A 23,572-nucleotide genomic window follows, 5' to 3' on the forward strand; every position below is an offset into this window, starting at 1 on the left:
ATGGCCTCCCAGCTTCTGGCTGGTCTCCCTCTGCCTCCCGACTCCTGGTCAGGGTGACCTGAAGCTACAGAAATGTGCACCACTATGCCTGGATTTGTGGGCCCCAGGGATAGGAGCTCAGGTTGCCAGGCTTGCAAAGCCACTGATTTGCCCACCCAGCCATCTTTCCTGTTCCCATATCTTCATAAGTGGTGGCCAGAATGAGGTAATGAAGAAAATCAATGATCAGCCCCTCATGAGGGAAATCTGCTCAGTACAGAGGCAAGGAAAGGCACAGAGAGAGGAAGAGGTGAGAGGGGCACAAAGTGACTCTGGACCACCACATGTCACGATGCCACGGAGACACCAAGCCCCAAGCAGGAGCCAGCTCAACGTGGCAATCACCCTGGATTTATACTTCCAGCAGCTGTAAGACCCCGACCAGAAGAGTCCAGAATTCCGGGGGAATGCCATAGTCCTCAGCAGAAAGATCTGGACAGAATCAAAGGCTTGAAGACATGGCCATTCGTCTCCCTGAGTCAGAAGCAAGTGGAAACACACATGATATGGCATATTGCCAGAAATACCTGCCCAGGAAGTAGAAGAAAACAAGACCGTGAACTTCCTGCGACCATGCCTCGCATGTCGCTGTCTCCGGTTCAGCTGGCCACCCATGATCGACTCCGACCACAAAGAGGTTGGGAGACAGCATCAGCAGCACGCTCTTCAGGGGAACAACTCTTTCGTGGCTCCAAAAGGAATGTATGTTTGTATCGATAAATATTACTTATTTTGTATTTCCATCTTCACAGCCATCAGCTGTAACAGGCTTTATTTTGTAATAATGAAGCTCCCTGGTACAAATACAACAGTCTTCTCTCTGGTTCCCTCGCCCAGCCTAGGAACCACAGTCTTCACAAATACTTCTAGAATACAGATGCTGCGCAGGAACATGGCGGTGGGGGCAGCCTGGGCCGATTTACTTGAGCACATACCAGTGCCCAAAGCGCCCTTCTCAAAATGATCTGTTGTTTGTTTATTGTTTTCTGAAACAGCGTTTCTCTGTGTAGCCCCGGCTGTCCTGGAACTCGCTCTGTAGACCAAGCTGGACCCGAAGTAACAGAGCTCCGCCTCCAGACTGCCGGGATTAAAGGCGTGCACCACCACACCAGGCTTCGGGTCTGGGTTTATAATAGCACGTAGGTGCATGTATTGGTGTCTGTAGACTTTTTGAGGAAATCAAGCCCTCCTTCCACTACACAGATCTTGAAGAACAAACTCAGGTTGTCTGGCTTCGGGGTACCTTTACCGACTGAGCCATCTTGGTGACCTCACGGCCTTCATTTTTAAGTGTACATTTGGGTAGCATTACATGTAATTACCCTGCTGTACTATCATTTGCTTTTGGCCAAATGAAGCCCCATTCCCATGAAACAGTAACCACCCACCTCCCCTTTTTCAAAGCATTCTACTTTCGGTGCTTGTGAATCTGGCTGCGCCAGAATCGCCAAATACATGAATCATGCAGCCTTTTCTCCACCGTCTGGCTTATTTCACTTAGCACGACATCCTCGCAGTTTACCATGTCGCAGAATGCGTCAGACATTCTTTTTGGTTTCGTCTGTTTCTGAGACAAGGTTTTGTGTATCCCAGCCTGGCCTTTAATGTTCTATATAGCCAAAAGACGACTCTGAACTGATCCTCTGGCCTCCACCTTCTGAATCCTGGGGTTGCAGGTATGCCCCACCATGCCAGTTTTATGGGGTGCTGGAGATGGAACACAGAGCTTGAGCATGTGAATAATGCTGCTTTAAAATGGGTGTATGTTAGCCGGGCGGTGGTGGCACATGCCTTTAATCCCAGCACTTGGGAGGCAGAGCCAGGCGGATCTCTGTGAGTTCGAGGCCAGCCTGGGCTACAGAGTGAGTTCCAGGAAAGGTGCAAAGCTACACAGAGAAACCCTGACTCAGAAAACCAAAAATAAATAAATAAATAAAATGGGTGTATGTAAGTTACTTCCAGTTCAAACTGTTGGGTCAGACACTCACCTTTTTTATAGATAAGCCAGAGAAGTGGGTACCAGCCCTTGTGATAATTTTGTGCTTAATTTTTGAGGAATAAAATACTGTTCCAACAGTCATATGTGGTTTTTTATTGTTGTTGTTTTTATTTTTACTTTATGTGTATGGGTGTTTTGCCTACATGTATGTCTATGCACCACATGTGTGCCTGGTACCTTTGGAGGTCAGAAGAGGGCATTGGATCCCCTGAAACTTGTGTTACAGACGGTTGTGAGCTGCCATGTGAGTGCCGGGAATCAAAGCTTCTGGAAGAGCAGCCAGTGCTTGTGACCAGAATCCACTCTCCAGCCAATGGTCACATGCTTTTTTAATGCTTGCACTTTCCACAATGGGCAGCATTGGTATTTAATAGCACAGCACACTTTTCTCAAGGAAAGATGAAGTTAGCTGTTAATCTCAACTTGGTCCTAGAAACCCAAGATGCTGAAAACAAAAAATGGACCTGAAAGTTGGTGGACAGTAAATGAGTGTCACCCAGTGATCTCTCGGGTCCTGCCAGCAGGCATCGGGCCCTCTGCACTCCCAGGGCACACTTCGCCTCCCCTCAGACCAGCTGCCCAGAAGTAACATGGTACTCAGTGGCCTTCTCTCCACTGTATCCCCAGTTCCCCTGGCTCTAGAATTCAGACAAATGCATTCTGGGTAAATACCCTACCCAGGACCTACATGATTCGAGCAAGAGGTGATAGCTAAAATTCCATTTGAATTTTTAAAAATTAGAGAGCATTGTATATACATCAGATAAGGAAGGCAGCAAACTGTAGCGAGAATACCATTGCTACAAAGAAAACCACACAGATCGTAGGACAAGCCGAACACAATCCAGATTTTTCTGGTCGATGGTGGGTTTGTTTTTTTTTCTTCTGGTACTGAGGATGGAACCCGGGCTCTGTATGTTCCATGCAAGTACCTTACCACTGAACCAAACACCCAGCCCCATAGCAACTTCAGGAGAGAGTCTTGCAGCTTCTTAGAAGCACAGACACACACACACACACACACACACACACACACACACACACACACACACACTGATGTCAAGCCACATTGTCATTTATCATGCTAACTTCACAGATACATGATGTTGACAGTTCCATGCAGGTCACCTCAAGGATCTCCCTATCTCCAGGGCAAAGCCAAAGACATTTATCAGAAGAGAAGAGTGCATCAGCAGGGCCAACACAAACTTAAAAAATCTGTGCACAAGCAGGCGCCCAGAATCTGCATGTGTTTTTAGAGGGCTCTGGACCCTGTCTCTGGGCCTACAGACTTGACTTACTTTGAAAACATTCTCTGGAATAAAAGCCTAAGTGTCACGTGCATTTAGATATTTCAGGAGATCTGGACTGAAAGTGAGCTCAAGTTCTGCCCTTTTGCTTTTTGTGATTTAAACGCTGCAGGGTTGATGGAAAAAGAGCATTTTTCTGACCTGACTTCAGTCTTAACTCAGGAACTCACATCTTAGACAAAAAGCTCATTTTCCAGTAGACTCCTTCACTGGAGCACACACAAGAACACACATGGGAGTGAGTACACACACACACACACACACAATGTTCCCAGGAGAAGACATGTGAGGACAACATTGGGGTGAATTACAACTCCCCGGCTCACCAAGCCATCTGAAGCCCTGGCCTCCATCTCTCATTAGCTTTGTAATTAGAGCGACTGGAGCCGGGCCATTCCGGATCCACTAACACTATGGTTTTTACCCACCGGCAATTGTCCGCCATAGTCTTTGACACATGGTCAATTGATTTGATTTTGCTGAGGCGTAAATGTGAATGAAGCTCACCCAGGTGAGGACTAACAAGGACAGGAAAGAGGCCACAGGCCACAATCTGCCCTGAGATCCGAAGCCTAGGTCCCCAAAACTCACACATGCACACCCTCATAGTCTCTCTTTGCAAGAGAATAACACAGCTCGTGCACACTGCTCCCCCCTGCGCACACTGCTCCCCCCCTCACACTGCTCCCCCCCCCCCCCCGCACACTGCTCCCCCCTCACACACTGCTCCCTCCCCCCCCCCCCCCGGGCGCACACTGCTCCTGTGTACAATGTTCATGTCTCTGCTCTCTTTGTCAGGGTGGTGCTGGTTCAGGGCTGCTGCGTGGGCTGCACGAGTGAGCACATACTTCAGGCTTTTTTTTTTTTTTTTTTTTTTTTTTTTGCAGTCATCCCTACTTGAACTTCTGAGGCTCCAGTCACTCAAGGCTCTGGAAGCAGACCTAGCAAGTGTTCCCCGGGACAGATGCTATCATGTGAGCTAGGGCAGGCACTGGGAACTGGGGGGAGTAGATCCCCAAGGTCAAGAAATTTGGCCAGTTAACCCACACTGCTTACAGAAACAAGCTCAGGCTGTGCCCACAAAGGGAGTATGGTGGTGGACAGAAACACAGCACGGTCCAGTCGGACTTGGGGTACAGAAAGTTCTGGACAAAGGCAAGGCACAGTTAAGAAACAGTCCTGAACATAGCTCTTAGCCGTGTTTATTTACAGCGACTTCCTCCTGGAGTGTGTGGGACAGAGAGAGGGGAAGGAGCCACCGCCTTATTGGAAAGGAAAGCCTGATGGGCACCATTCAGGCAAAAGACCGAGGTCAGGATCCACTGACCACTCAGTAGCCAGCACAACTCAGGGGCATCTCAGTAGTCAACTCAGGGGCATCTCAGTAGTCAACTCAGGGGCATCTCAGTAGTCAACTCAGGGGCATCTCAGTAGTCAACACAACTCAGGGGCATCTCAGTAGTCAACACAGGGGCATCTCAGTAGTCAACTCAGGGGCATCTCAGTAGTCAACACAACTCAGGGGCATCTCAGTAGTCAACTCAGGGGCATCTCAGTAGTCAACTCAGGGGCATCTCAGTAGTCAACTCAGGGGCATCTCAGTAGTCAACACAGGGGCATCTCAGTAGTCAACTCAGGGGCATCTCAGTAGTCAACACAACTCAGGGGCATCTCAGTAGTCAACTCAGGGGCATCTCAGTAGTCAACTCAGGGGCATCTCAGTAGTCAACACAACTCAGGGGCATCTCAGTAGTCAACTCAGGGGCATCTCAGTAGTCAACTCAGGGGCATCTCAGTAGTCAACACAACTCAGGGGCATCTCAGTAGTCAACTCAGGGGCATCTCAGTAGTCAACACAGGGGCATCTCAGTAGTCAACACAGGGGCATCTCAGTAGTCAACTCAGGGGCATCTCAGTAGTCAACTCAGGGGCATCTCAGTAGTCAACTCAGGGGCATCTCAGTAGTCAACACAGGGGCATCTTAGTAGCCAGCACTTGCCCAGCGGGCACTAAGCCCTTGACTCTACCCTCAGCAGCGCAAAAGCCAAGAAAAACAGTGATAGCCCACATGGGGCAAGAAGGCACCCTCTACATCAGGGGTTCTCAACCTTCCCAATACTGCGACCCTTTAGTACAGTTCCTCATGTTGTGTTGACCCCCAACCATAAAATCATTTCATTGCTATTTCATAACTGTAATTTTGCTACTGTTATGAATCATAATGTAAATATCTGATATATGGGATATCTGATACCCCCAAAGGGGTCACAACCTACAGGTTGAGAATGGCTGCTCAACATAATATGACAAGAATGTCCTTGTCCCTCCCAATCTCCCTCTTCAGACCCCCAAACGACAACAATTCATGAGAAAAGCAGGAGACAAATCCCAGTCGAGGAATCCAAAACACCTTACAGACGTCAAGATGAGCAAAAGCAAAGAACATCAGAAACTGCAGCAGGCACACCCCCCAGGAGCCATGACAACCCACGGCAATGTGGTACCTGGAACAGGAACGGAAGCCTGCGCTTCATGGCAACACACTGACATTGGCACACCACAGTAACGTGAGGTCCACGGAGGGGAGCTGGGACTGGGTTTGTGGGAACTCTGTGCTGACTTCACAGCTTTCCCCTAAACCCAAACCTTCCTAAAACTCAGACTGCTTTAACAAAAGCCTCTGGGCCAGGGAGATGGCTCAGTACACAAAGGTCCTTGCCACCATGCCTGATGACCTGAGTTCAAGCCCCAGGACCCACACAGTGGAAGGAGAGAACGGACTCCCCCAAGTTGTCCTCTGACCTCCACACATGCAGTAAACTCACGCCCCCCAAATAACAAACATTAATAAATTTAAAAAATTCTAACACAAAACCTCAGGGACTCAGTGGGGTTTAAATCCATCTATATTCTCTAATGAAGTCACATAATGTGCTAGAAGGTGGCGCGGGGCTTCCACAAACCTAAGTCACGGGACCTGAGAGCTCACCCGGTGAGTACTCCCCAGGGGGTGGACAGACACGCTTAGGCATCTCAGGAGCAGATCCGCCTGGTGCTGGAAAGCCTCCTGGTTGGGTGTACCAGGGACAAATCCCACTGCATCGGACCTGGGACCTGTTTCACCACTTCTGTGACTTAGGCCTTTATCCTTGTCCCAGAGGATGTCTTCCCAAGTTGATGGACAAGTGAGGCCTGTTATCCGGGCTCTTTTCCCACTTCATCCCAAAGTGACATGAGGCTAGAAACCACTAGCCTGCGTGTGCTTAGCAAGCACCCTTTGCTCCCCACACACATGTGTGCAACGGGATGTGTAAGTGAAATGGTAGTGGGCTTGCATGGATCTGGCACTGAAGGGATCTGTAGGCTTCTGGAACTCTGTCCCATGAAGCTGAGATTTTTAGGACTTCTGCCTCTGATTCAAGCTGAGCTATTGCCACAAAGCTCTCCCATCAGCTGGCACACAGAGAGGGGGTGTGGAGGAACACAGGAGGGAACCAGACAGGAGGCCTTACAGAGGACCGTCAGTCAGCAGGGAGGGAGAAGATAAACATCACCATAACAACCATCATCACGCACTGGCTGGCTGGCTGGCTCTAGAAAGAGGATTTTTATAATCTTAGAACCCCGAGGAGGCTGCTGTTGGTATCTGCACTTTGCAGAGGAGGGGGCCTGGGAAGCAGCGCTAAGACGGGTGCCGGCCTGTCACGATCTGAAGAGCGTGAGCCATGACCACAGGCGGCAGTGGAGGAATGAATGAGAGGAATCGCCGTGTGAGTGCTCTCCAATGGGCGCGGGAGTCTGGGGTTCGGACTTACATATCACGGCGGTGGGGCTGCTGGGCCTGGTCCCGTGGGCCACACGATGGGCCAAAAGCCTTTCTAGAGTGACCACCGTGGGGAGAAGCTGGCTTCCAGGGTTTGAGCACCCAACGCTTGACTGACACTAAACTTTCTCCCGAAGGCATCAGCAGACCTCATGGGCGCCAGAGCATCACCACCCAGTCTAATCGTGTTGCTTAACCTCTATCCATTTATTTTGAGTGTGTCACACACACACACACACACACACACACACACACACACACACACACAGATGTAAGTGTGCGCCACCATGCACCTGTGGAGGTCAGGGGACAACTTGAAGGAGTCGGTTCTCTCCTTCTACCACATAGGTGCTATGATGTTGAACTCAGGTTGGCAGCAAGTGCCTCTGTCCACTGAGCCGTCCCATCCAACGCTCAGCCTTTAGGAACCCTTGTCATGGAGTCATTTCTCCAGCCCATCTTTGACATGTCTCGGCCAGGCAGGAAGATGTCCAGCTTTGCTGACTTCATTTTGTATAGGAAAAAAAATAATAAATTGACTTGATAAGCTTTATCACATTACAGCCTCTCTTCCACTTCTCAGGCTCATTTCCTCCATAATGTAGCTGCCCCACTGCCTGGGAGCCGACCTAACAAATGTCATAAAGGAAAGTTAATGTAATATAATAAAAAGGATTGTCCTTTGCAATCCATCTGTATACATGGCTCCAGAATGAATCTGCTTATTATTAACCTTGAACCCAAAGCTATGGTCTCCTCCATATGCTTCGGCATAAACATATGTATACATTGAATTCTGTATAGTACCATCAATGAATGCAGGACACTGTTTGGGAAATAATGGACTGGCTTGTAACTCTGAGGTTACCTCTGGTTCACAGAATGTCATCACAAACACAGAAAGCACTGTGCTTTGTGACCCCGCCAGCCCCTCCATCTGCCTGACGCACCCATCTAGAGTTAATTTCCCTAGACATCTAGGAACCTTGGCCATGGAGAGGAGAAGGTTTTTTTGTTTTTTTTAAACACTAACAGTCCAAATGGAAGGTTTATGTTCCTGAGGCTCACATCTTTCCACAATGCTTCTGGAATGCAGCTTGCTCAGAGGGAGTCAGTCTGAGATGTAGCCCAGAGGTCTAAAGACCTGGACCCCATTGGACATGCAGATTACAATTCCCAGGGGACACAGTGCACAGTGGTCCAGGAAGCTAGCCCCAGACTCATCATATTTTTAGTCTGGCAGAGAGGAAATGGGTGACTTAAAGGCCATGCATCATTCAGACTGGAAAGTACATGGGGCCAACCTGAGACTACATGGACCTCATCCCTTTCTTCCTAGGGGAAAACACAGAGGGGATCGTGATTGTCCCACACACTCAGCAGAGTCACTGATACCTAACAGAAATACACGTACACGTACACACACGCATGTGCACACACACACCTGCCCTACAAGCTTCAGCTAGATGCTCCTCTTGGACAGCTTTGGGTTGAAAAGTCACTCAACAGAACCACTCTGTAGGAGCTGTGGACAGCAAAGGGCCGGGACGCACGGAGAATGAGTCTTACAAACGTGTTCTCGCCTTTTCCTGTTCCGAGGGAAGTCAGGCTGAGTATGAGCATTGTGAGGGAACAAAAGTCTGTCTCAAGGTCAGTATCTTCTTTAGGGTTCACACAATGTCACCAAATGACACCAACTTAGGAGGAAGAGCCCTTGATACACCTCCTCCCACTCTCCTTCATAAAAGCAACATCATCAGTCAAGAAACCGACTTCCGGACAGAACTGTTAGCTTGCCAAGTAAGTGCAATCTACCTTACAACTCTGTCACTATTTTATTAATATTACAGTTGCTTCTGAATGAAACCAGACTGTAGCCAGAGAAAAATCACACACTTCCGTGTTTTTGTTTTGTTTTTCCTATTTCTGCTCAAAATTCACCTCTTAAGCCAGGCTTTCCTTGCACACGGACAATTTCATCCTTTTGAAGGGATTTGGAAGCCAAGAGAATGTATGCTTTCATTCTGAATAAATGCCTGCTACCCACAGGCCTGAGGACTGGTGCAAGGAAGACTTCCCTAAGTATCTCCTGAGACTCCATTGATGGAGAAGATGCCTCCGAGTCCCTTCCTTCTTCTTATCGCCGAGGAGCGCTGGGGATGGGACTCGGTGTTCCATTTTCCCAATAAACAATAGCAACCCACGGGATAGCATGCCCTAGAGATTAGGGTAGTGTGAGCTGAAAAAAGATGCATCTAGAAAGACCCTGGTCTTTACAATAGTACCCCACAATATACCAGGAGCTTTTGTCCACCACTTATCCATTTTCAGTTGTCAAGTCCAAACAGAGGTATTGCCATGATCCACTGGTGACATCAGAATCAGAGCAAACGGAATGTGAGCATCCTTCCCCTCACCCTTCACAACATCCCCACACTGTATACTTGATCCCAGCAGAGCCTGGAGATGGGAATGGGGGAGGGTGACCTCACGTGAATCTACAGCCCAAGGAAACCTGATCATACCCAGGCACCGTTATAGATTTTCAATTCTTCAAAGCGTGGGGTTCTCGGCTTCCTCAGTTCTTGTCCATATTCCAAAGGAAGGGTGGGGTGATGGTCAAGTCTACAACTTACCGTGGCAGGACATGGTACGATGAGGCAACGTGGCTCAAGGACAATGGAAGCTTGTAAGAGAGAACTTAAATCTGGGGGAAGTTCAGGCTTCCAGGGACTGGGGCCATCAAGGAAGAGTACTATAGTACCCAAACCAGCTCCATCTAACAGCCCTGAGACAGGGCTGTGGAAGGGATGTCCCCACAGAGCCACAGTCCAAAGGCATGTGGTAGATACAGGCACCCTCCAGTGGAAGGGGAGGGCCGTGCCAGGGTGAGGAGACAGGCAGGGCACTGTGACTCTGCGGCATGACACTGCTCTATAAGCTAATATTCAATAAGCCATGGGTTATTCCATCTTATCAACGGCCCACCGGTGAGGAGTGCAGTTCACAGTGTATGCAAAGGCAGCATGGCCACAAATCCACTTTCCTAAAATAACCAGCTGTACTGGGGCTGCAAGAGGGCTCCACAGTTAAGATCACTCATGGCTCCCCCAATTCCCTGCTCTTGCAGAGGACTCAGACGCAGTACCCAGCCACCATACAGCAGCTCACAACCGTCTCTAACTCCAGCTCTGAGGTATCTGACACATTCTTCTGACCCCCACAGGCCCCAGGTACCCATGTGGTGCTCATACACAGAAGATCATTTCTTAAAATTAAAATAAAATAATAATAATAATCAGACACATCAACGCTTGGGTTGTGCCTGTAGGTTTTTGAGGTCCATTAAGTCTAGCCAGATGCCAGTAAATAAATGACCCATGGAGTGCTATACAGTGGCTGGCTCACCTCATCTGCATGTATGAGGGGGAGGGGGTCTCCCCAGAGGGAGCTGTGAACTAGACAGCCCACCCACTCTGCCAGGCCAAAAGAGACAGCAAGCACTCCTCTGAGAGGGAATGATGGGTGAGGGCTCAGATGCCCTGACAAGGCCCCTTCCAGTCAAACTACTGAAGACTCTGACAGGAAGTCCGCCTCCTGGACTGGAAGCCAGAGAATCAGACCGTGTGAAATACACATCTGCTGATTTATCTACTAAACCGTAATGGTCCTGGGAGGATCTGAAGAACAAGACTGCTGAGACCATGGTTCCCCAGAACTGGGGAAAGGGGAGGTGTGGCACCCGAGTGTTAGTCAGAGCAGGAGGTTACCCCAGGGGTCGACTTCAACAGTTCTGAAAACTTGTCAAATGACCCTGGAGGCCAGAGCAGAGCATGAACATTATGGGTCAACGATGGGCAAGACCACACCTTCACAGAACTTAGTCATCCATAACTCTTACCCCCCATTTACACATGACCCTCACGTCAGGACTCACAGATGGAGTTGGGTCACTGGACCTATTTATTGGGTCCTCTTCCCAATGTAGCCACATGGAATAAATCTTTCTCCACTCTTTACTAATGTTTTTGTGTTTAATTATTCTATTGTCCTGGATAGCTTTATGTCAACTTGACACAAGCTAGAGTCATCGTCTAAAAGGAGGGAATCTTAATTGAGAAAATACCTCCATAAGCTCCAGCTGAAGGGCATTTTCTGAATTAGTGATTGATGGAGGAGGGCCCAGCCCATGTGGGTGGTGCCATCCCTGGGCTGGTGGTCCTGGGTTCTATAAGAAAACTGTGAAAGCCATGTGAGCAAGCCAGTAAGCAGCTTTCCTCCATGGCCTCTGCACCAGCTCCTGCCTCCAGGTTCCTGCCCTGTTGGAGTTCCTGTCCTAACATCCTTTGATGAATTGTGATGTGGAAATATAAGCCCTTTCCCTCCATGCTTTGGTCATGGTGTTTCATCACAGCAACAGTAACCCAAATAAGACACCTATTAAGGACGGGTGGCTGAATCTGGTTTGTTAGAGTGGCCTGGCCCCAGGTCTGACCCTATAAACTCTGGTACCATGGTGAGCTAAAGTTTATTTGGTATCTAGACCACTGTCAGAACATAGTAGCTAGCTGTGAGTGGAGGCTCCAACAATCAGAAATCTGAGGCAGGAGGATTGCTGTGAGTTAGCAGCTACCACGGACTACATTGTGAATACTAGGCTAGTCAAGGAGAGGTACAAAGAGAGATAGATATATACAAACACACACACACACACATACACACACACACACACACACCACACACACACACACACACACACAGAGTTCTGAAATAAACAAAAAACCATAAACACGCACATGCTAGCTAACAGTGTGAGTTCTGTAACTGTCATCATTATTTTCTCTAGGGACAAACCCGTGTGGTGCCAACAATACCCCAGGGAGAATCGAGACTTAGCCTCTCTGATGGGGACGTCCTAGAGACAAGAAGAGCAGAGACGAAGCCTTAGCCGGTTCAAGGAGTCATTAGACTGTGATTCACATCCGTGGGACACAACCGGTGCCAGGACTGACATCAAGCAAAGCCCTGGCTTTAAGCTCGCCGAAGAATCCAGAGCAGAAGCACTTGTCTGGGAAGGGGACAAGGGAGAGAGCTGGACCATGGTTCCGTGGGCCCGACAGAGCAGCAGGTCCTAGAACCTGGCTTTAAAGCATCCGCTGTTTGTCTGCAAGCAGGAAGACCTCTGCCCAGCGTTGGAAGCAGACAGCAGCTAGAGACACAAAGGGCCTGCTGTGACATCCTACAGAGAGAGAACTCTATCCCATGGACACAGCACCACCACGTTTGTCCCACTGCCATATCAGAGGCCACACAGACTGGATGGTTTCAACAATAAAGTGGTTTTCTCCAAGGCCTGCCACTGAAGGATAAGGTATCATCAGGGCTGGCTTCTCCCAAGGCCACTCTTAGGCGTCTGTGTGTCCTCACGTGGCCTTCCTGCATGCAAGGGCAGTCAGTCCGTATCACCCTCTCCCCTATTAGCAGGACACCACACAGGGTAAGGCTGACCTAAGGACCTCATGAGCCCAGCCCACCCACCCCTGCACCTACTGGGTGCTAGAGATGGAACCCAGGACCTTGCACTACTGCTAGGCAAGCATTTTACCACTGAGCTACATCCCCAGTCCTAACACCATCCGAGCTCAATCACAGTCTGTCACAGAGCCCTGTCTTTTCAAAGACGGCACCATCTGTGGCTGGGGCCCAGGCTGCATGGGAATCTGCGAGGCACCATCAGCCCGAGAAGACTCCACGGAAGGCCTGTAGAGGGGAGGAACAGACTCTCCTTTTTAGGAAGAGCAAGTGGTGGTGTGGAGATTGGAATGCCAGGCCGCTGGGGACCCAAAGCAGGAAGGTGGAGACTTTGAGACCCCGGGGAGAAGACAAAACAGAGTGTGTTTACTGGACAGTGGCCATTTTTGCTTAAGACCAAGCCGTGGTTTATGCGCTGCACGGACCCCGCTGTGCTCTGCTGGGTGGAGTCTGCCCTTCTGGCGCATTCTCTGGCTGGGCCTGCCTGATCCAGAGCTGCCTGGGCCCTGGGAACACCCGGGAGGAAAACAGGCATTGTTGTCTCAGGAGTCCAGATCCAAACAATACAGCAGAGGGAGGAGGCCTGAGGACCAGCCCTGCAGAGCATCGCTTAGAGGCCCCCAAGGGCCCATCAAGGCTCTCTAACAAGCACCCCTCAAATAAGCCTGAGCAGGAGGCCCATTAACACTTCACAGGGGCAGACCTCAGGCCCTGCAGGAGGAACTTCAAAAGCACCCTGGCAGTTCAAAATGTCAGCTGGCCATCAGTCAGGCCTACTATCCCAGGAAGTAGCTGGCTGAAGTTAAGGAACGAGCTGGGCCCATAAATTAACTATCCCTCGGCCCCCATATGGGGTTTTATTTATTACCATTGAAGCCAACTGGGCTCCTTAAATTTAAAAAGGACCATGGCCTCTATAAACAGTGTATAGAAATGCCTTCCAGAAAAAACACCAAGAGAAAGTACCCCTCCCCCTCTTAAGACAAAAAAAAAAAAAAAAAAAAAAAAAAGATGTATTCTTGAAAATAATTCCCACTTCACTGAACCCTTTCCCTAAAGCACTATATAAAAATCCAACTCACGGTCAGCCTTTTATATTTAAAAAAATAAAATAATAATAATGTCAGACATAATTACCAGTTTGCCCTTTGTTGAAATTAATTTTAGATGTGGATTTCCCCAAGTCAGTGGCCTGCCTAAAAGACAAGCTGACTCACGCCAGCCAGAAACCTGACGGCCTTGACACTCTCTCCTCCCCCAGACTGACGCCTGCAGACAGACAGACATTCCTCCAGACTGCAGCACACCTGCTGAATGCCCATCAGCCCCAGCGAGCACACAGATCAGGGCTGTCTGAGAGGCACTGGCATCTCTCAGGAGATGATTAGCGGTGTAATGTCAGAGGCATCATACATGCTATTTCCATTAACACTGCTAGCTGCCAGGACAGGTTGACCAGCCCTGATCTCAAATGCTTCCAACCGGAAGCGTTTGGTTTTTCTTCTTCTTCTTCTTCAAATGTTGGAGTACCTGCCTATTCATAATCAGTTATATCTTGGGGTGGGCCCCAAGTACAAACATGAAACTTATATTATACACATAGCCGGAATGTAGTTTTGTACATTTTAGGGCTCCCATGTTTTGTTTTGCATAACATTTTATTTATTTATTTTGTACGTGTGCATGCGCGTGGATGCACATGTGGGGAAGGAAAGGAGAATTTGCCGTCGTCCGTTCTCTCCTCCTACTGTGGGTCCCTGTGCTCGAACTCAGGCTTGGCAGCAGTCACCTTTACCACCTCGTTGGCCCTCGCCTGTTCTGACTTCAACTTGTCACATGAGGCCAGAGGTGGAATTTTCTTTTTGTCTGTGCTAAAGAGTTCAAATTGTGGAGCATTCTGCATTCTAAATTTTGGGGTCAGGGATCCTCTCCAGTGTGCTTCATTTTCCTGTTTTGTTAGCCATCCAATCTCTTTGTCCCTCAGAAACAGAAACACACTGCTCTAGCCTTCACAGTGGGCTGACTGCATTCCAGGTCTGTGTTTTCACATCTCGGAGCAGGCGCATGCCATCCTTGCAATGATTCTCTCAGGTAAATGGTGCCCTCACCCTCATCTTACAAGGAGAGAAAATGAAGCTTGGGAAGGATAAGCAACTTGCCCAAGACTGAACGGGTGAAAAATGGAAAAACGGAGACCAAACCCCAAATCTGTGGAACACACCACTTATAACTGTTCATTTATGTGACCTGTCCGTGGACAACTACAGACATGAGACTGTTTCCCAACCGGCCCCATCATGTTTGGAAGGTTTCTGATGTTTAACAAAATTCAAAGAATGACTCTGAATATGATGTGCTCTGAAGTCAAAAAATATCTTTTGACAATTCCAAAGATTTTGAGACATTTATAGGATTTGATGCTGCTCCCCAAATTGTCCTTCCTTCCATCTTTTTCCCCTGTTAACAAAATAAGCATTTACACTATGCAAAGAGTTATTTATGCAAAACATGAAACCCAACTCTAGAATTTGGGCTTATGAAAACAAATGAAATGTCCTCATGGGTTAGGTGTCTTGCTTTCTCAAATTCAAAAGAGAGACCAAAACAAAATAAAAATAAGCTGTGTCAAGTAAAAATTTGATTTAAATGTTAGGAAAACATCCTTCACCCCAGACTGTAGGCTTCTTGAGGACAGAGGATCTGTCCATTTTCTCCCAAGAGCTAGCACAGAACTGATACACAATGGGTACTTACAAGCCATTGGTTAATATGACAGACATAGATGGGGGGAGATGGCTAGATGGAGCAACAGATGAAATGGAGAGATGAAAGGCTCTTTTCCCAATGGTTAAACACTGGGGTAATCTATAAAGGACCCATCCTCTCTATAGTCTGCAGATAGGAGTGGATGGATGGATGATCAACGTGTGAGGCTGACAGACGAGAGGGTGTTTATCCGGGTTGGGTTAAATATTGAGAGTACCTATACGGAACACATTCCCTACGCATCCCTACATCTGAGTCTGCTCTCTGGCCAGATACTTAGTTTTAAACATTCTATCCTAGGCTCAGATAAAAGCATGAATCAGCTGTAGTTCCTGCTGGCTCTGGGACTTAGAGGGTCACCTGGGGGCTGAACTATGACCTTCCCCAAAGACAGGTCAACAGATTCTGCCACCCGATGTGTAAAAACACACACAATGAATGCAGATAATCTGTGGAGGGCAGCCCCCTGTGCTGGTACCAAAACACACTTACAGTGCCCACCCCATTGCCAAGCAACATCTATGTTCAGGAAAGACACCTGGTTGGTAAGTGTTTGCTGCAGTACCATATGACTTCGATTGGGGAGCAAAGAAAAGAACGCAGGTGCTCTGGCTTTGGTGAACACCACAGCAGCATAGGTGCCTGCCCTTCCTCTCACAAGCCAGGCCCAGAGGACTTCCAAAGATGCCCAAGGCGTAGAACAAGGGGGCAGCCACTACTTCAAAACGCCTGGGCACTGCCTGGCCTCCAGAGGATTAAGAAGCAAAAACCTAATGTAATCATCAATAATTTTCCTTTTCAAACCTACTGATAGCAGGTAAACACCCAGTAAGAGGGCAGAGGAGAAGCAGACAGCAGGAAGGGAACTCTGTCTCTGGTTTTACAAAACAACCACAAGCAAAATACTTCATATGAAAACACTAGGGAAATAACATAACACCCGGCCCGGCAGACAAGGGAACCAGAGCTCACCGTGAGGTTCAACAACACAGTGGAGCTCGCAGAAGCAGGAAGTGGAAATGGGCATGCTTCCGGGATTGGGGTCTTCTGCCTCCTGCTGTGATGTATTTGTCTTCGTTCCAGACACTTCTTACCAGGAGAGCCAGCCTGCACCCAGGAAGTTTCTAAACTGGGGTCAGAATCTATTTTCATGAAGTCTCCAGGTTTTAAAAGGCTGAAGCTGGAATTTAAGTCAGCCCTCCTGACTCAAGTAGGTGGGTCTTTTAGATGGTAAGAGCTCGCCCGTTAAGAGCCAGAGGAAAAGAGAGTGAGAGAGAGGCAGGAAACAAACTTTCTTTTCTTTCTGGTTTTTAAGACGTGGTTTCTCTGTGTAACAGTCCTGGCTGAACTGAAACTCGATCTGTAAACCAGGCTAGCCTCGAACTCAGAGATCCACCTGCCTCTGCCTCTGGAGTTTTGGGATCAAAGGCATGTGCCATCTCTACTCGGCCAAATTTCCCATTTCTAATGAGTCAAACATCACAGATTTTCTTGTTAGACATGGTGCTGTGGATATCACTCTATATAAATAAAACACTGATGGCCAGTGACCAGGCAGGAAGTATAGACGGGACAAGGAGAGAGGAGAATTGAGGGAACAGGAAGAAGGAGGGGAAGACACTGCCAGCCACTGCCAGGACAAGCAGCATGTAAAGACGCTGATAAGCCACAAGTGACGTGGCAAGGTATAGATTTATAGAAATGGGTTAATTTAAGATATAAGAACAGTTAGCAAGAAGCCTGCCACGGCCATACAGTTTATAAGTAATATAAGCGTCTGGGTGATTATTTTATACATGGATTGTGGGACTGCGGGGCTTGGTGGAACCTGGAGAGAAGCCCTCCAGCAACAACAGGTTATTTGTTTTGTTTTGTTTTATAAGGCTAGTGTTTCAAATAGCCCAGACTTGCCTTGGACTCTCTATGCAGTTAAGGATGACCTTGAAAGTATGCACCACTATGTCTGCTGTATGAGGTGCTGGACATTGAACTCCACAGTAAACAAGCATTCCTCTAAGTGAGCTACATCTCCAACCTCAAAATGCATGTGAATGTGTGTGGACTTTACATACATGCATATGCTGATACACATGTATGTATGGGAGGGGTCCACACACATGTATTTGCAAAGGCATGTGTGCGCATGTGTGTGTGTGTGCGTGTGCGTGTGCGTGCGTGTGCGTGTGGTATGTGTGTGTGCGTGTGTGTGTGTGTGCATGTGTGTGTGCGCATGTGTGTGTGCACGTGCATGTGGGGTGGGGGTGTCCAGAAGCTGATGCTGGTGTCTTCCTTTATCCCCCCACACACACTCTGTTGCTAAGGGAGGCTCTTGGCTAACCAGCTCATCATGAGGATACCAGCTCCACCTCCCGAGCACTGGGATTACAAGCAGGCCATGTACTTGCGGGGCTTCTCCTTGGCCCCCAAAACAATAACTTTCTTAATTATCTCCTTCCTGCCTACCCTACCCCACTTGTCCCAACAAACGGAGATAACGTGTTGAGAAATAGCCCACACCTCCTGAAAACGGCCGCCATGTTTAAAACCCCCACGTCATTCTACAACACTGTTTAGATGCTATTGAAGATGATGAGGGGGAAGAACAAAACAAAAACAAAACCCTACACTATAAAAGCTCCCAGATGTGACTGGGAGTCACACAGCACTGAGGAGCCACCTCTAGAGCATGAGGCGGTGTCTAGGGGTCCAAGTTGGGGCGCTGCTGGTATTTCTCAGCACCACAGATCATCTGGATAACCAGCCTGCCTGGGAACTCTAGCCTTGCATGTACATGAGTCACTGGGGCAAAGGCCGAAAACTTCTGCCTCCACGTGGACACCCACCGTACGCCATTCAGTCTTCTGCAACCCTTACATCGTCAAGGCTGGCCCACACAGACCCACTTGCAGATGAGAAGAACCAGGTTCAGCGAGCGATGCTGGTTTGCGGGAGATCACCAACTGCACAGGGCTGAATTCTCAGATCTGCACAGAGAAATCCCCTCCCGAGGGGGAGGAGCCAAAACAGACACTACAATACGGGGATGAACGTGTTTGAGAAGCTGCCACCACCGCCGCCGCCAGGACAAGGGGTGCCTTCATTTAATTTCACATTGTTGACAACTATAACTGGGGTGGAAACACCGTGGAAACAGATGCCCGATATCCTGAACTCCAGAAGAGACATGTTTTCCGGGCACAGGCAACCTCCTGCTTGAGATCTCAGCACCAGGCAGGAATGAGGCCGACAAGTTCATTAGCCTGCAGCTCCGCCTGCCACTTGCCTGGCACCATGTTCAGCAGTGAGCAAAGAGGACAGAGGCCGGAAATGCCCACTGGCAGGAAAAGAAGATCCAACTCCCCTCCAAGGGCTCCCTTTCAGACAGTGGAGCGAACCCAGATCCATTTTCCCCAATGGCCAAAGAACTCGGAACGCCCCCAGAGGGTGGAGGGGCGTTCTGGCTTCCCCACACAGGACCTCCCCATCCAACCCCTCTTCTGAGAGCAAAAAGACAGCAGTTCTTCCCAAGACACCTTGCAGCAGAGGCTGGAGTCGTGGTCTTGGAATTAGGCTAGATGTGGGAGTCGGAAAGTTTGGGTGCCCAGCTGCCTTGCCCCGTCCATCCTTAATGCAATGTATCTTGGAAAATGACCTCCTGGTGGCCCTGGATACCCACAGTGGAGCTCAGAATGCCCAGCCCTCCCGCTCAGAGTCAATGGAATGCTGAACTGGAGACAGTGGCCATGACAAAGCGACAAAGTCTCAGGGGGCTTTTATCCCCAAATACTGAACACAGGGAGGATAAGTCCCACCTGCCAGGACCTTCCTGCGGTGAAAGGAGCTACAGAAATGCACACGGCCCATGGGAGAGTGGGTGTATGGGAAAAGAAGAGGAGGAGAGCCAGAAGAAAGCCTAAAATGTCCTGCTGGGGTCAGCGGCATCTAGTGCTGTGTCTTCCACAGAGGCCTTCGGGTCATTCATCTGCTCGTTGAATATGTATTAAGCAGCTGTCTGGGGAAGAGTCGGGGACTCTGAGGTCAACTATTATCCCATCATTACTATTATTTGGCTAAAGCAGCTGGAGGAACAAAGATACGTCCAATTAAGTGACACTGGGATTCCCCCAAGAGGTGAAAAAAGGCCGTGAGCAAGATTATAACGTGTTCAGTTCTTTCTGCTTTCAACTTACACAGCTCAACGGAGTGTCAGTGAACCTCAAAACAAAAGGACACAATCTTCAAGGCCAGAGAGCAGAAGGGGTGGATGTACACACATGCATGCATGTACACACAGAGAGCAGAGAACAGAAGGGGTGGATGTACACGCATGCACGCACGCATGCACACACGCACATATGCACACAGGCCAGAGAACAGAAGGGGTAAACACACACACACACACACACATACACACACACACACACACACACACACACACACGCATGCACGCACACACACACATATGCACACAGGCCGGAGAACAGAAGGGGTGGATGTACACACATGCATGCATGCACACACACAGAGCAGAGAACAGAAGGGGTGGATGTACTCGCACGCGCGCACACGCACACACACACGCACTCAGGCCGGAGAGCAGAAGGGGTGGATGTACATGCATGCATGCATGCACATAAGCATGCACATATGCACGCAGGCCAGAGAACAGAAGAGGTAAACACACACACACACACACACACACACACACACACACACACACACGTGCATGCACATATGCATGCAGGCCATGCACACACCACCTGCCAGTCTCAGACTGTCTGACCTCCTGAACAGATCAGAGTGAAACCAAGGCAAATGACTCTTCAGGGAAGTTCCAGGCTCCCTCTTCCCACACTGTCTGATGGGGGGGACAGGGACAGACTCAGCTCCACTCACAGAGCGCATCAGTACATAGGCTCCACTTACAGGTGTATGCTGTACTCAACCAGGGTCGTGTCTCAGGAGAAAGACCCCATTGCTGAACAAAACCCAGCATGTTCTAAGAGCCCCTTCAACTTAAGCCAAGCAAACCCAAGAGGCTCTGGTGTAAAATTCTGATGTGAAATCAAACCTCGGAACCATTTGTCACCCTTCAAGCCTGGGCCATAATAACGGGCTCCTTGAGGTTATTTACCTGAGGGACTGGGAGGGAGGTGGTTAATGAGACCCACACCAACAGCTGCGAGAGAAAGGCATTCTGTTTGATTTTTCCATGGTGTCCTCACCCAGCCCCCCCCCCCGCAAGTCACACCTCCTCGGAAGGTCAAAAGCCACGGTGCTGCAGCCCTGAGTGACAGATGTCAGGCTCCACAGTGCTGGGCAGGATGCTTTGCAGGGCACTGTGCCCGTCTCATCTCTGAAATGACAATATGCCGAAAGGTGCTTCCCTTCTAAACTTCTGCGCTTACACGAGAAAAACATTAAGTTTGTGCCTTTACATGAAGCAGGTATCCTGGAAATCCCCTGATAGTTCTGCTACCACACAGCCAGGAACTCCAGTTCACAAGAAGTTCTGGGCCTCCACCTATGGCCAGTTCTTCCCAAGAAGACACCTGGGTTCAGAAAAGTGTGACCATGAGGGTGCCAACCACATTGTGACATTTCCTCCAGCACTGCCACTTGAGAGGAAAGAAAAGAGATTAAAAATAAGGGAAGGGCCTTTCCTGTTAAAATGTACAACACTGCCTTTCAAAATGTATAAGGACTTAGAAGAAACACCCTGGACCTTAGAATTTGAAGTGTATTTTTTTTTCTTTTCAGGCAAATTAATATCAGATCACAGATTTAAAACAAAAGGCGCTCAGACACACACACACACACACACACACACACACACACACACACACACACACACACACACACACACACACACACACCATCCCTGGCAACTGCCTTCACAATGCAGCCCGCAGACTCCTTGACCCGTGCAGAAAGGGCCCTGTTGGCTATAACCACCCATCCACCCCTACTGCCTGGTTTTAGATCAACTTGACACAAGCTGGAGCCCTTTCGGAAGAGGACTCTCAGCTGGCCAGTGGTGCATGCCTTTAACCCCAGCACTCGGGAGGCAGAGGAAGATCTCTGTGAGTCTGAGGCCAGCCTGGGCTACAGAGTACAGCTAAGGGCTACACAGAAAAAAACCTGTCTTTAAAAAAAAAAATAAAAATAAAAAATAAAAAGAAGAGGAGGAGGAGGAGGAGGAGGGACTCTCAATTAAAAAAAAAAAAAAAAGTTCCCCTTTCCTCCCCAAGTCGCTATTGGTCATACCCCATCCTCAAATCCTGCCTCATTAGCTGAAGTGTGTTTCCTACGAGACACACTAATGGCTCTCTCTCGTCCGCGATGTAGCAAGGGGAAAGCCAGGACATTTAACTCCGATGGCACCTGCCTAGAACCTTCTAAGGAAGGTGACACATACCTAGTGTGCATCCCTGAACGTCACACCCTTCCCAGGGCCTTCCCGAGGATCCAGCAGGATCTGTCACAGAGGCAACTGACAGCTAACAGCAATATCCTTCCAAGAAAACAACTCCTTCAGAAGCCACGCAGCCGAGGAGGAAAATACACAAACTACGACAACAGTGTGGTCACACACAGTTCTGAGGACACTTTATACCACAAAGTGACCTAGTGAGAGAAGGTGAGGGATGCCACGGCAGCGGAGTCCACCAAGGGATCAGTAACACAATGGCTGGCGGTGGTGGTGGCGGTGGTGGCGGCGGCGGCAGCGGCGGCGGCAGCGGCGGCGGGCAGGGGTGGGGGTGTGGGGGAAGAGTTGTGGAATGCTGGCTCCGTCTTCCAGGCACAGCACGGCTGTGAACACTCTTAAACTCTCTCACTACCTGGATAAGATACTCACAAGATTGGGCCCATCGACGCTCTGTTACGGAGGGAGGGGGGGAGCCCATGATGCTGGTTACCCACTGATAGGTTGTCTATGCTCGGGGGAAATGACCCCTTACCTATCCTCCTGTACACAGCCCTAATTAAGCCCACTAGTCACCAAAACAAAACCAAGACGTGGAAGCAGAGGAGGACCAGAGTCAGGAGTGGAACAAAAGAGGCTAATGAGGGGGTGAATATGACCAAAACACTTTACATGTGTATACGAAATGTCGCAGTAAAAGGGGGGGGGGGAGTCTGGCTTCAGTGAACCAAAATCACCAACAGTCAGCTTAAGTGACATCATCATATCTTTGTCATTCACTCAGTTCTACCACATGGACTCCCGGCTCCCCACAAAGATGGAATTCCTCCTGCAACCTGATCTCTACCTGGCCCAAGGCAAAATTCCTTCTCCAAGATCAGGTTTGGTGTCCGCCCCTGGTAGACACTGGCAAGCCTTGGTTCTTCAGGTCCCTTACCCACAGCCTGCCTCCGCAGGTGTTATGTCTCCGATCTTCAGAAGGAAGAGGGCCCTGGTAGCAGAAAGACTATGGAAAACTCCTCCTACAAAGGTTGCCAAGCCCTGGTGCTCCATTTTTTAGAGACTGGCTTCCTGCGGCTCAGCCCCACACCCCAAATAAAGACAATGAAAAGCCCGGGGGTCAGGACACCCTACCCTAGAGCACAGAGTCATACAGTACAGTCTTCATTTCACCGGAGAATCCTTGAGTTCCTTTTATGCTACTTCCAAGATGTTTCCAGAGAAAAGGCTTTGCGGATCAAATTCTACCCTCCCCAAAGTACTCGCGGCTGAGCCTGGGAAGGTTCCGATAGTGCATTAAGTGGGGACAAGATAGTGACAACTGCCTGAAGAGACGAGGTAAAGCAGAGTGCACAGAGCATAGTGCCCAGGAATCTCTGTCGTGGCTCCTTAAGCTGCAGGAGGAGACGCCATGGCAACAGGGAGCTCACGGCCAGCACATGCACAGAACGCTGGGGTGGGGGGTGCATGAGGGACTCCAAAGCACAGTGATGTCCTGCCCGCTCTTCCCACATGAGCAGACCTGGGGATGAAATGCCATGCTGCCTAGTGTCCACAGTGCTCCTCTCTAACCAATGTCTCCCTTTGTTCAATACAGCCCGGGGTGACAGGGGTATTCTGGGGGCTCCTCCGGGCAAGGAAGCCCATTTTAAGTGGATGACATATTCAAATGGAGC

At 49.2% G+C, this 23,572-nt stretch overlaps 1 protein-coding gene across 6 annotated transcripts in view; it reads right to left on the minus strand.

Moving 5' to 3' along the window:
* Positions 1-23,572, minus strand: part of Chst11 (carbohydrate sulfotransferase 11) — a 217,439-nt gene that overhangs the window by 144,784 nt on the left and 49,083 nt on the right. Inside the window, exon 1 of one of the 6 annotated variants that reach the window (XM_076554545.1) lies at positions 9,219-9,340. The exons of the other annotated variants lie outside the window; for them this stretch is intronic. The gene's annotated coding sequence lies outside the window, so the exon portion shown is untranslated. Of the gene's footprint in view, positions 1-9,218; positions 9,341-23,572 lie in introns of those variants that run through there. 6 annotated transcript variants of the gene reach the window in all.

The sequence above is a fragment of the Peromyscus maniculatus genome, chromosome 18, assembly GCF_049852395.1.
Source record: "Peromyscus maniculatus bairdii isolate BWxNUB_F1_BW_parent chromosome 18, HU_Pman_BW_mat_3.1, whole genome shotgun sequence".
NCBI classification, from domain to species: domain Eukaryota; kingdom Metazoa; phylum Chordata; class Mammalia; order Rodentia; family Cricetidae; genus Peromyscus; species Peromyscus maniculatus.